Source organism: Oncorhynchus gorbuscha, linkage group LG04 (assembly GCF_021184085.1).
Source record: "Oncorhynchus gorbuscha isolate QuinsamMale2020 ecotype Even-year linkage group LG04, OgorEven_v1.0, whole genome shotgun sequence".
In the NCBI taxonomy this organism is placed as follows: domain Eukaryota; kingdom Metazoa; phylum Chordata; class Actinopteri; order Salmoniformes; family Salmonidae; genus Oncorhynchus; species Oncorhynchus gorbuscha.
The window spans coordinates 19,765,079-19,774,534 of NC_060176.1; positions in this window are offsets into that span (position 1 = coordinate 19,765,079).

Genomic DNA, 9,456 nt, shown 5'->3' on the forward strand with positions numbered 1-9,456 from the left:
TTAGGTAGCCTTTTCCCACCTGTGTTTCGTGGGTGTTTATTTTCTGTCTTTGTGTATGTCACCAGACAGGACTGTTTCGTTTCGTATCATTCTCGTTGTTATTTTTGTTTTAGTGTTCTGAGTTGAATAAATATCGTCATGAACACGTGCCACGCTGCGCTTTGGTCCGATCCTTGCGACTCCTCGTCAGAAGAAGAGGACGAGCGTTATAAACGTTCGTTAAGACACTAACAGCTTACAGATGGTAGGCAATTAATGTCACAGTTATGAAAATTTTGGAAACTAAAGAGGCCTTTCCAATGATTCTGAAAAACACCAAAAGAAAGATGCCCAGGGTCCCTGCTCATCTGCGTGAACGTGCCTTAAGCATGCTCCAATGAGGCATGAGGACTGCAGATATGGCCAGGGCAGTAAATTGCAATGTCCGTACTATGAGACGCCTAAGACAGCGCTACTGGGAGACAGGACGGACAGCTGATCGTCCTCACAGTGGCAGACCACAGTAACAACACCTGCACAGGATCGGTACATCCGAACATCACACCATCGATTTGGAGGCTGCATCATCGGACTGAGTTTGTTGTCATTGCAGGCAATCTCAACGCTGTGTGTTACAGGGAAGACATCCTCCTACCTCATGTGGTACCCTTCTTGCAGGCTCATCCTGACATCGTTCTGTGCGTGATTTCCTACTTTTGATGTTGACCCCCCCCCTGTTCAGGAACACATTAGTCCATTTCTGTTAGTCACATGTGTCACAGCCTACTAGGATTGGTGGGTTGGAATCAGGCGCAGAGAGCAGGGTTCAGTAATTCGTGATTTATTCTCCGGCCAAAAAACGGTCACGCCAACATACAGGGCGCATAAAACAGACCAGCCCAAACACAGGACCAAATAGTCCGGAGAATACAAATAGGAAAACCACAACCAACAGAGTAACAAAAAACAATCCTGCACAAAACATGGCCGGGTCAACCTACTACATATAGGGAAGCTAATTAAACCAAAATACACACAGGTGAATCTAATAAGACAAAAACCAACAGACAAACGAAAAAGGGATCGGTAGCGGCTAGTAGGACGGTGACAATGACCGCCAAGCACCCAGGGGAGCCAACTTCGGCGGAAGTCGTGACAACATGTCTGTGGAACTTGTTCAGTTTATGTCTCAGTTGTTGAATCTTGTTATGTTCGTACAAATATTTACACATGTTAAGTTTGCTGAAAATAAATGCAGTTGACAGTGAGAGGACATTTCTTTTTTTGAGTTCATCTTAATCATGATCACATGAAACCAGGTAAGATACAGGATTTTCCTCAAACAGTGTTTCTGCATTCTCGTTGAAGTGAGTCTCAAGACCAATATTGGTGGGTGACAAAATTTGAAAAAAAGTAGCAACTGCAGCACAGCAGGCCTTATTTTAGAAAGTGAAGCATGTGCTATTGTCAGGCTCATTTAGTAGTGCTGGGCTAGTCTGGCCCTAATTAAATTGTTCCGCTCTACAGTGCCAGCTAGCTAGCTAGCTCGACACTGGTCCTGAGCATGCAGAAGCTGTCTCCTTCTCTCCCTCCATCACATCTACTGTAATTACTTTTGTTTCCAGTTTAGGAAACGGCAGCAGTCTGATTAGAAGTTATTGAGGAGATATCTCATAGCTAATTCAGCGATGGCGCTCTCTCGCCCTTTCTTCTGGATGCAGATGAATTATTTCCTGTATGAAATGTTTGTGGGGACAGCATAGAGACACTTGTGGAAAATGACACTGACAAATTGCCACAGGGCTGTCAAACCTCAAACGATTTGCCTCTAGTGTCATCCCGCATCTTGCCCATTTGTTTTCAGTACTGTTGTCTTTTTCAAAAGAAATGATACCTTTTCTGTCTTGCACTGAGGTGAAAAAGGAAAGTTCTCAGAAAATACCAATTAGCTATTCAAATATATTTTGTTGTGTTATAGTTGAAAGTCCGTGTTGCCCAGCAACAGCCTCAAAACATCACTGCTCTAGAGAAGATCTGCATGGAGGAATGGGCCAAAATACCAGCAAGAGTGTGTGAAAACCTTGTGAAGACTTACAGAAAACGTTTGACCTCTGTCATTGCCAAGAAAGGGCATATAACAAAGTATTGAGAAACCTTTGTTATTGACCAAATACTTATTTTCCACCATAATTTGCAAATAAATTCATAAAAAATCCTACAATGTAATTTTCTGGATTTTTTTTTCTCATTTTGTCTGTCATAGTTGAAGTGTACCTATGATGGAAATTACAGGCCTCTCTCATCTTTTTAAGTGGGAGAACTTGCACAATTGGTGGCTGACTAAATACTTTTTTGCCCCACTGTAAGTTTTCAGACCCTTTGCTATGAAACTCAACATTGAGCTCAGGTGCGTCCTACATTTACATTTACATTTAAGTCATTTAGCAGACGCTCTTATCCAGAGCGACTTACAAATTGGTGCATTGACCTTATGACATCCAGTAGAACAGTCACTTTACAATAGTGCATCTAAATCTTAAAGGGGGGGGGGGGTGAGAAGGATTACTTATCCTATCCTAGGTATTCCTTAAAGAGGTGGGGTTTCAGGTGTCTCCGGAAGGTGGTGATTGACTCCGCTGTCCTGGCGTCGTGAGGGAGTTTGTTCCACCATTGGGGGGCCAGAGCAGCGAACAGTTTTGACTGGGCTGAGCGGGAACTGTACTTCCTCAGTGGTAGGGAGGCGAGCAGGCCAGAGGTGGATGAACGCAGTGCCCTTGTTTGGGTGTAGGGCCTGATCAGAGCCTGGAGGTACTGAGGTGCCGTTCCCCTCACAGCTCCGTAGGCAAGCACCATGGTCTTGTAGTCCTGTTTCCACTGATCATTCTTGAGATGTTTTTACAACTTGATTGGAGTCCACCTGTGGTAAATTCAATTGATTGGACATTATTTGGAAATGTCTATATAAGGTTCCACAGTTGACAGTGCATGTCAGAGCAAAAACCAAGCTTTGAGGTTGAAGGAATTGTCCGTAGAGCTCCGGGACAGGTTTTTGTTGAGGCACAGATCTATAGAGGGGTACCAAAACATTTCTGCAGCATTGACGGTCCCCAAGAACACAGTGGCCTCCATCATTCTTAAATAAAGAAGTTTGGAACCAACAAGACTCTTCCTAGAACTGTCCACCTGGCCAAATTGAGCAATCGGGGCTGTGAGCAAGAATCAGATGGTCACTCTGAGAGAGCTCAAGAGTTCCTATGTGGAGATGGGAGAACCTTCCAGAAGGACAACCACCTCTGCAGCACTCCACCAATCAGGCATTTTAAGGTATTGTGGCCAGACGGAAGCCATTCCTCAGAAAAAGGCACATGACAGTCCCCTTGGAGTTTGCCAAAAGCCACCTACACACTCACAGACCATGAGAAACAAGATTCTCTGGTCTGATGAAACCAAGATTGAACTCTTAGGACTCCCGAGTGGCACAGTGGCCTAAGGCACTGCATCTCAGTGCAAGAGGTGTCTCTACAGTCCCTGGTTCAAATCCAGGCTGTATCACATCTGGCTGTGATTATGAGTCACATAGGGCACTGCACAATTGGCCCAGTGTCGCCCGGGGTAGGCTGTCATTGTAAATAACTGACTTGCCTAGTTAAATAAGAACAATTTGGTCTGAATGCCAAGCGTCACGTCTGGAGGCAAACTGGCTCTGGTGGGAGGCCGTAGTGCACAACTTTGCAAGTGGACAGGTACATTAGAGTGTCTAGTTTGAGAAACAGATGCCTTACAAGTCCTAAACTGGCAGCTTCATTAAATAGAACACCAGTCTCAATGTGAAGAGGTGACTCCAGTACTCCAGGATGCTGGCCTTCTAGGCAGAGTTCTTCTGTCCAGGGTCTGTGTTCTGCCCATCTAAATATTTTCTTTGCATTTCTTTCCACCTGCCTAGAAGAACAGTATCCCGGGGTCGCCTCTTCACTGTTGATGTTGAGACTGATGTTTTGCGGGTACTATTTAATGAAGCTGCCAATTGAGGACTTGTGAGGCATCTATTTCTCAAACTAGACACTCTCATTTTCTTGTCCTCTTGCTCAGTTGTGCACCGGGGCCTCACCACTCCTCTTTCTATTGTGGTTAGAGAGAGTTTGCGCTGTTCTGTGAAGGGAGTAGTACACAGCGTTGTACGAGATCTTCAGTTTCTTGACAATTTATTGCATGGAAAAGCCTTCATTTCTCAGAACAAGAATAGACTGATGAGTTTCAGAAGAAAGTTATTTGTTTCTGGACATTTTGAGCCTGTAATCGAACCCACAAATGCTGATTCTCCAGATACTCAACTAGTCTAAAGAAGACCAGTTTTATTGCTTCTTTATTCAGAACAACAATAATTGCAAAAGTGTTTTCTAATGATCAATCAGCCTTTTAAAATGATAAACTTGGATTAGCTCACACAACGTGCTATTGGAACACAGGAGTGATGGTTGCTGATAATGGGCCTCTGTACGCCTATGTAGATATTCCATTAGAAATAAGACAATTCCAGCTACAATAGTCATTTACAACATTAATAATGTCTACACTGTATTTCTGATCAATTTGATGTTATTTTAACGGACAATTTTTTTGCTTTTCCTTCAAAAACAAGGACATTTCTAAGTGACCCCAAACTTTTGAACGGAAGTGTATATATAATTGAAAGGGAAATGTGGACTGTTCATATTTTCCAGTTAATCTACCTTTTTTTGTGGTCGGCCTATACTTCTCTGCCATACAGAGGGGATATTATCCCACAGGATACAGAGCAAACCCCTACTGATATGCTGTATAGGTCAAGCCTGCTCTGTGTGACTTCGTTGTTTTCATATATGATACATCACCTACTGTACAGTGAGCTCTCTGCTCTGTGGTATTAAAGTTAATGTGGTATCGTAGTTCAATATCCCACTTGGATGTAGTTCTTGGTCATATCTGAACGGGGCCATGATTGATCGTTCATTGTTTTATCATGCTTCACCAACCGTCTAAGAATTGGAATAGAATTATCTTGAATGCTGCTGAAATAGGGTCGATACTTACTGAGGCTAAACATTTAATCTGTACTGAATACAAAAGACCCAAAGTTTTCTTTTGTCTGCAAAAAAAAATACCTCATGAAGATTTGGGGGAAGGAGGGGGTTAGTTTTTTTCTGACAGGGGAATTGTCTGCCAAATATGCATATATCAATCTAAATGTCTCTATCCTCCGGAGGTTGTGTATTTGTCATCGCCACCCTTCAAGTCTAGTTTCCCTGGTGCCATTTCAATAAATGAATCAGATAGTTCTCCTCTTAGTGTACAGTTATTATTTAACCTTAAAACAGTAGGCTACAAGTAGTGTAACTATTCCCCAACACTTTAAATATTATTAAGTCTCATGTCTGTACAGCATAGAAATGGGATTGCCACATAAATGATGTGATTTATACAGTCACGTAAATGTACACTGTCAACATCAGGTCTTATGATTTGATAGAGGTGGTTTTAAAGGGGTACTGCGAATAGGGATTGAAATCAAATGTTGTTGTCTATGTTGTCTGCAGCAATTAGTCAGTTTAGGTGGGTTCATTCAATGATTCGTTTATATTTGATTATTTAGAATAATATGGAAGATTGGCCTGTAATAGACTTTTTAATCAATCTGCAACAGTTTGTATAGGTGACTATTCAAGTGCTTGCCTTGGGTAGGAACTTACCGGAGTGCTTGACTTTGGTAGGAACTTACCGGGGTGCTTGCCTTGGGTAGGAACCTACCGGAGTGCTTGCCTTGGGTAGGAACTTACCGGAGTGCTTGACTTTGGTAGGAACTTACCGGAGTGCTTGCCTTGGGTAGGAACCTACCGGAGTGCTTGACTTGGGTAGGAACTTACCGGAGTGCTTGCCTTGGGTAGGAACTTACCGGAGTGCTTGCCTTGGGTAGGAACTTACCGGAGTGCTTGACTTGGGTAGGAACTTACCGGAGTGCTTGCCTTGGGTAGGAACTTACCGGAGTGCTTGCCTTGGGTAGGAACTTACCGGAGTGCTTGCCTTGGGTAGGAACTTACCGGAGTGCTTGACTTGGGTAGGAACTTACCGGAGTGCTTGCCTTGGGCAGGAACTTACCGGAGTGCTTGACTTGGGCAGAAGCTCACTGGAGCTGAGTACGGGCACCTCACATTTTCTACTGCTTGAGCTTCTGTTCCTTTAATATAATATCAGCTCAAAAGTATTGTGGTGCTCCTGCACCTAAATATAAACAGTACCGGCACCCAAAATGAGTACCAAAACCTTTTCAGTCCAAGCTAAGCACTGGACTATTCTAAGTAAAAAGTTAACAGAACATGCATACACATCAGGGCTGGTGTCAATTCGAATTGTTAAGTAAACAAACAAAAAATATATTTCAAATATGGGATCTATTTTCAAGAACGTCAGTAAAATGAAGAGTAGAAAGTATTTACTGTATTTCAAAGGTTTCAAAATTTGGGGATTTTAAGTTTAAGTAACTTCCTGAATTGACTGCCTTCAATTCAAATTCCCCCCAGACCTGATACACATTGTATTTAGGCCTACAGAAAGATGGACCTAACAGGTAATTAGGGTGTGCCTGATCTTAATGCAATTGTACCAATTACCTAATTATTTCTGTTATTTGCCTTTTTGGGACTGCAATGCTAAGAAGGCTGTAAAATGCATGATAGCCTTGAATAAAAAATGTAATACAGAAATGTGCTGGGCCTATGTGTCTGATTTGTAAGGAACACACAATGGCTGTGCATGTAATGAACAGCCAATTCACCTAGTACCGTAATCATTCAACACTGCCTCTTTATGGCTGTTGGCTGCTCCATTAATTCATTATTCAGTGTTTGTTCGTGTGCAAATAATGTACCTCAAAAGAGTTGCTATGTATGAACATGTTGTTTGTGCAAATCCCCCTCCCACTCCCAGTCTCTTTAGTGTGCCATGGTGGAAGATTAATTATGTTCCTATAATGGCTCCCAATATTGGGTAGTGGTAATTAAAAGATAATGATTGGTCCCTTTGAGTGTTACAAATAAAGATGCACAAACTCGTTTGTGATATTCAGGTTGTTAAATAAAAGATTGGGCTTCGGTTTGTGTGCAGGAGGCTAAGGAAGTAGGTTGGGGGGGGGACTTTTATGCAGATGCACAGACAGGCCACTGTATTTTTCCCTTCCAAAAACCCCAGTTTACTTCCCCTGTGGAACACCTATGCCCACAGCTTTGTTTATCAGATAAACATTAGATTATCACAATGGGTAGAGTAATGAATAAACACAGCTGGTGATTGGTATTCCTCCACATCACCCCTTCCTTCTTATCTCCTCTGCCAAATGCATAGGGGGAAAACAAAATTAAAGATAGGGAACTTCAGGTCATTTCATTTGTATATCTCAGGTCTCATCTCTGTTTTGTTTTCATTCTGTATTTTTTTCTGTGGCTGTGACAGCTGTGGTGGATGATGCAATTAGTTCAGTCCTCCTCACAGGGGAACGGGTGAAACTCCTGACTTCTTCTGCATGTCTCAAAATATTGACCTGCTGCCAATTGCATGAAAGCTGCACCAGAGGAAAGCATGGATGCTATGTGGAACGGCTGTCTTCGTGTGATAGGTGTTTAAAAGGGGCCAGCACAGTGTCATGTGTGGTTCTCACCATGGAGAAATTAACCCTGAAAGGGTAATCGGCTCAACCATATGAGCTAACCTAACGCCAAGCTCAACACAGGTCATGGCAGCATTACTGTCCATTACTGTCAAGCATTGTCTTCAAGCTACTTAATATGCATCGCTATTGTATGTCTAAGTGGCAGTACAGCTCAACAACACCACACACTGTAGCAATATGGTTGTAGCACCTTCATACAGTGCGGTAGCTAAAGAGACTGCAGGGTTCTATAAGAGTTGGGGGAGAGGGCTATCTCAGTATCCACTCCAAGTCGGGAAACAATCTGTTGGGATTTTGGGAGCGTTCCAGAATTCAGTGAGCCGCGCTGGGTTCCTGATACCCCAACATGCCGTTCTGTTCTTCTCCCGGGACCCTCTGTCCTGAAAGATGAACCCTCTGGCTGCCTCAGGGACTTTGTTACAGCAACACTCTATCTATCCATGCAGCAAAAACTCTGCTTACACCTACAGTACAGTACAGTACAGTACTGTTCCAATACAGATAAAACTCTGCTTACACCTACAGTACAGTACAGTACACTGTTCCAATACAGATAAAACTCTGCTTACACCTACAGTACAGTACAGTACACTGTTCCAATACAGATAAAACTCTGCTTACACCTACAGTACAGTACAGTACACTGTTCCAATACAGATAAACCTCTCAGAACAGCAACCTAAAGAATGCAGCCTGTAGTCTAAGCATTTTTGTTGCTTTTCTCCCTGCCACTTTTATGAAGGTTAGGACAATAAACTCAATTGTGGATTTGCAATGTACTTTTCTCTCTACCTTTGTGGATTGTAGATGCATTATTCTCTGCAATCAATCCTCTATTCTTTTGCTTTTTAGGATTTCCTACTAATGATGGTGGATGCTAAATATAGAGGAAAGGCCTATTTACTTCATTCCCATGTCATCCCAGATAAGAGTGATGGATGACATGATGGCATTACAGACTCAGAGGCTGCAGCATAACAATGACAGAGTAACAAATCACCTTGAGGGGATTTTACATTGTGTATCTATGTGAAAAAGAAAAACGCCATTCTCATAATTGACATTGTCCTCACTTAACAGCCATCGCTGCTCATCTTGCTTTACATACAGTAAGCAGTCATGGAACATTGATAGCGGTCTGAGCATTTTGTTGCTTTCAATTTTCCCTTGTCATCCACAAGGAATGTCTGTGGGAAGTTTTAAACTGTTATCATACATTCAGAGTAGGCATGTTAAAGTCATTTGTGGTTTGTCCTCCAGTCTCAGAACATCTCATTTTGTCCGGGCTGCTCTACAGAGGGTCTTGTTTTATGCCATGTTGGACACATGCACAGATTTGAGGGATTAAAAATGATTTTGAGTGAATGTGAATGGAATGAGATAACATGTCTTCCGGTCATTTTTAGGATGTCTAACATAGTCTCCTTCTTAATATGAGATGTGGCACTTAGTTACACATGGGGGGGGGCAGTATGGCGTAGCTACAAAACACAGGACTAGTGGCCTATGGGATCTGTGTAATTATGTGCTGATCCCTGAGTCATCACGGATGCCTCCCCACCAGGCCAACCATGATGACGTCGCAGCATTACACTATCTACTGACAGCTGGCCAAATGATGCCATAGTGACGAGGGCAGGCAGGCCATGTGACCAACGGCATCCTGGGTAATGGCATTCTGGGAGGTAGAGGCGGGGGAGGTCACGCCTGCTTGTTCCCGATGGAGTAGATTCATCATCACAGGAAGCAGGGATGAGCCATAGTGGGAGAGAGATATA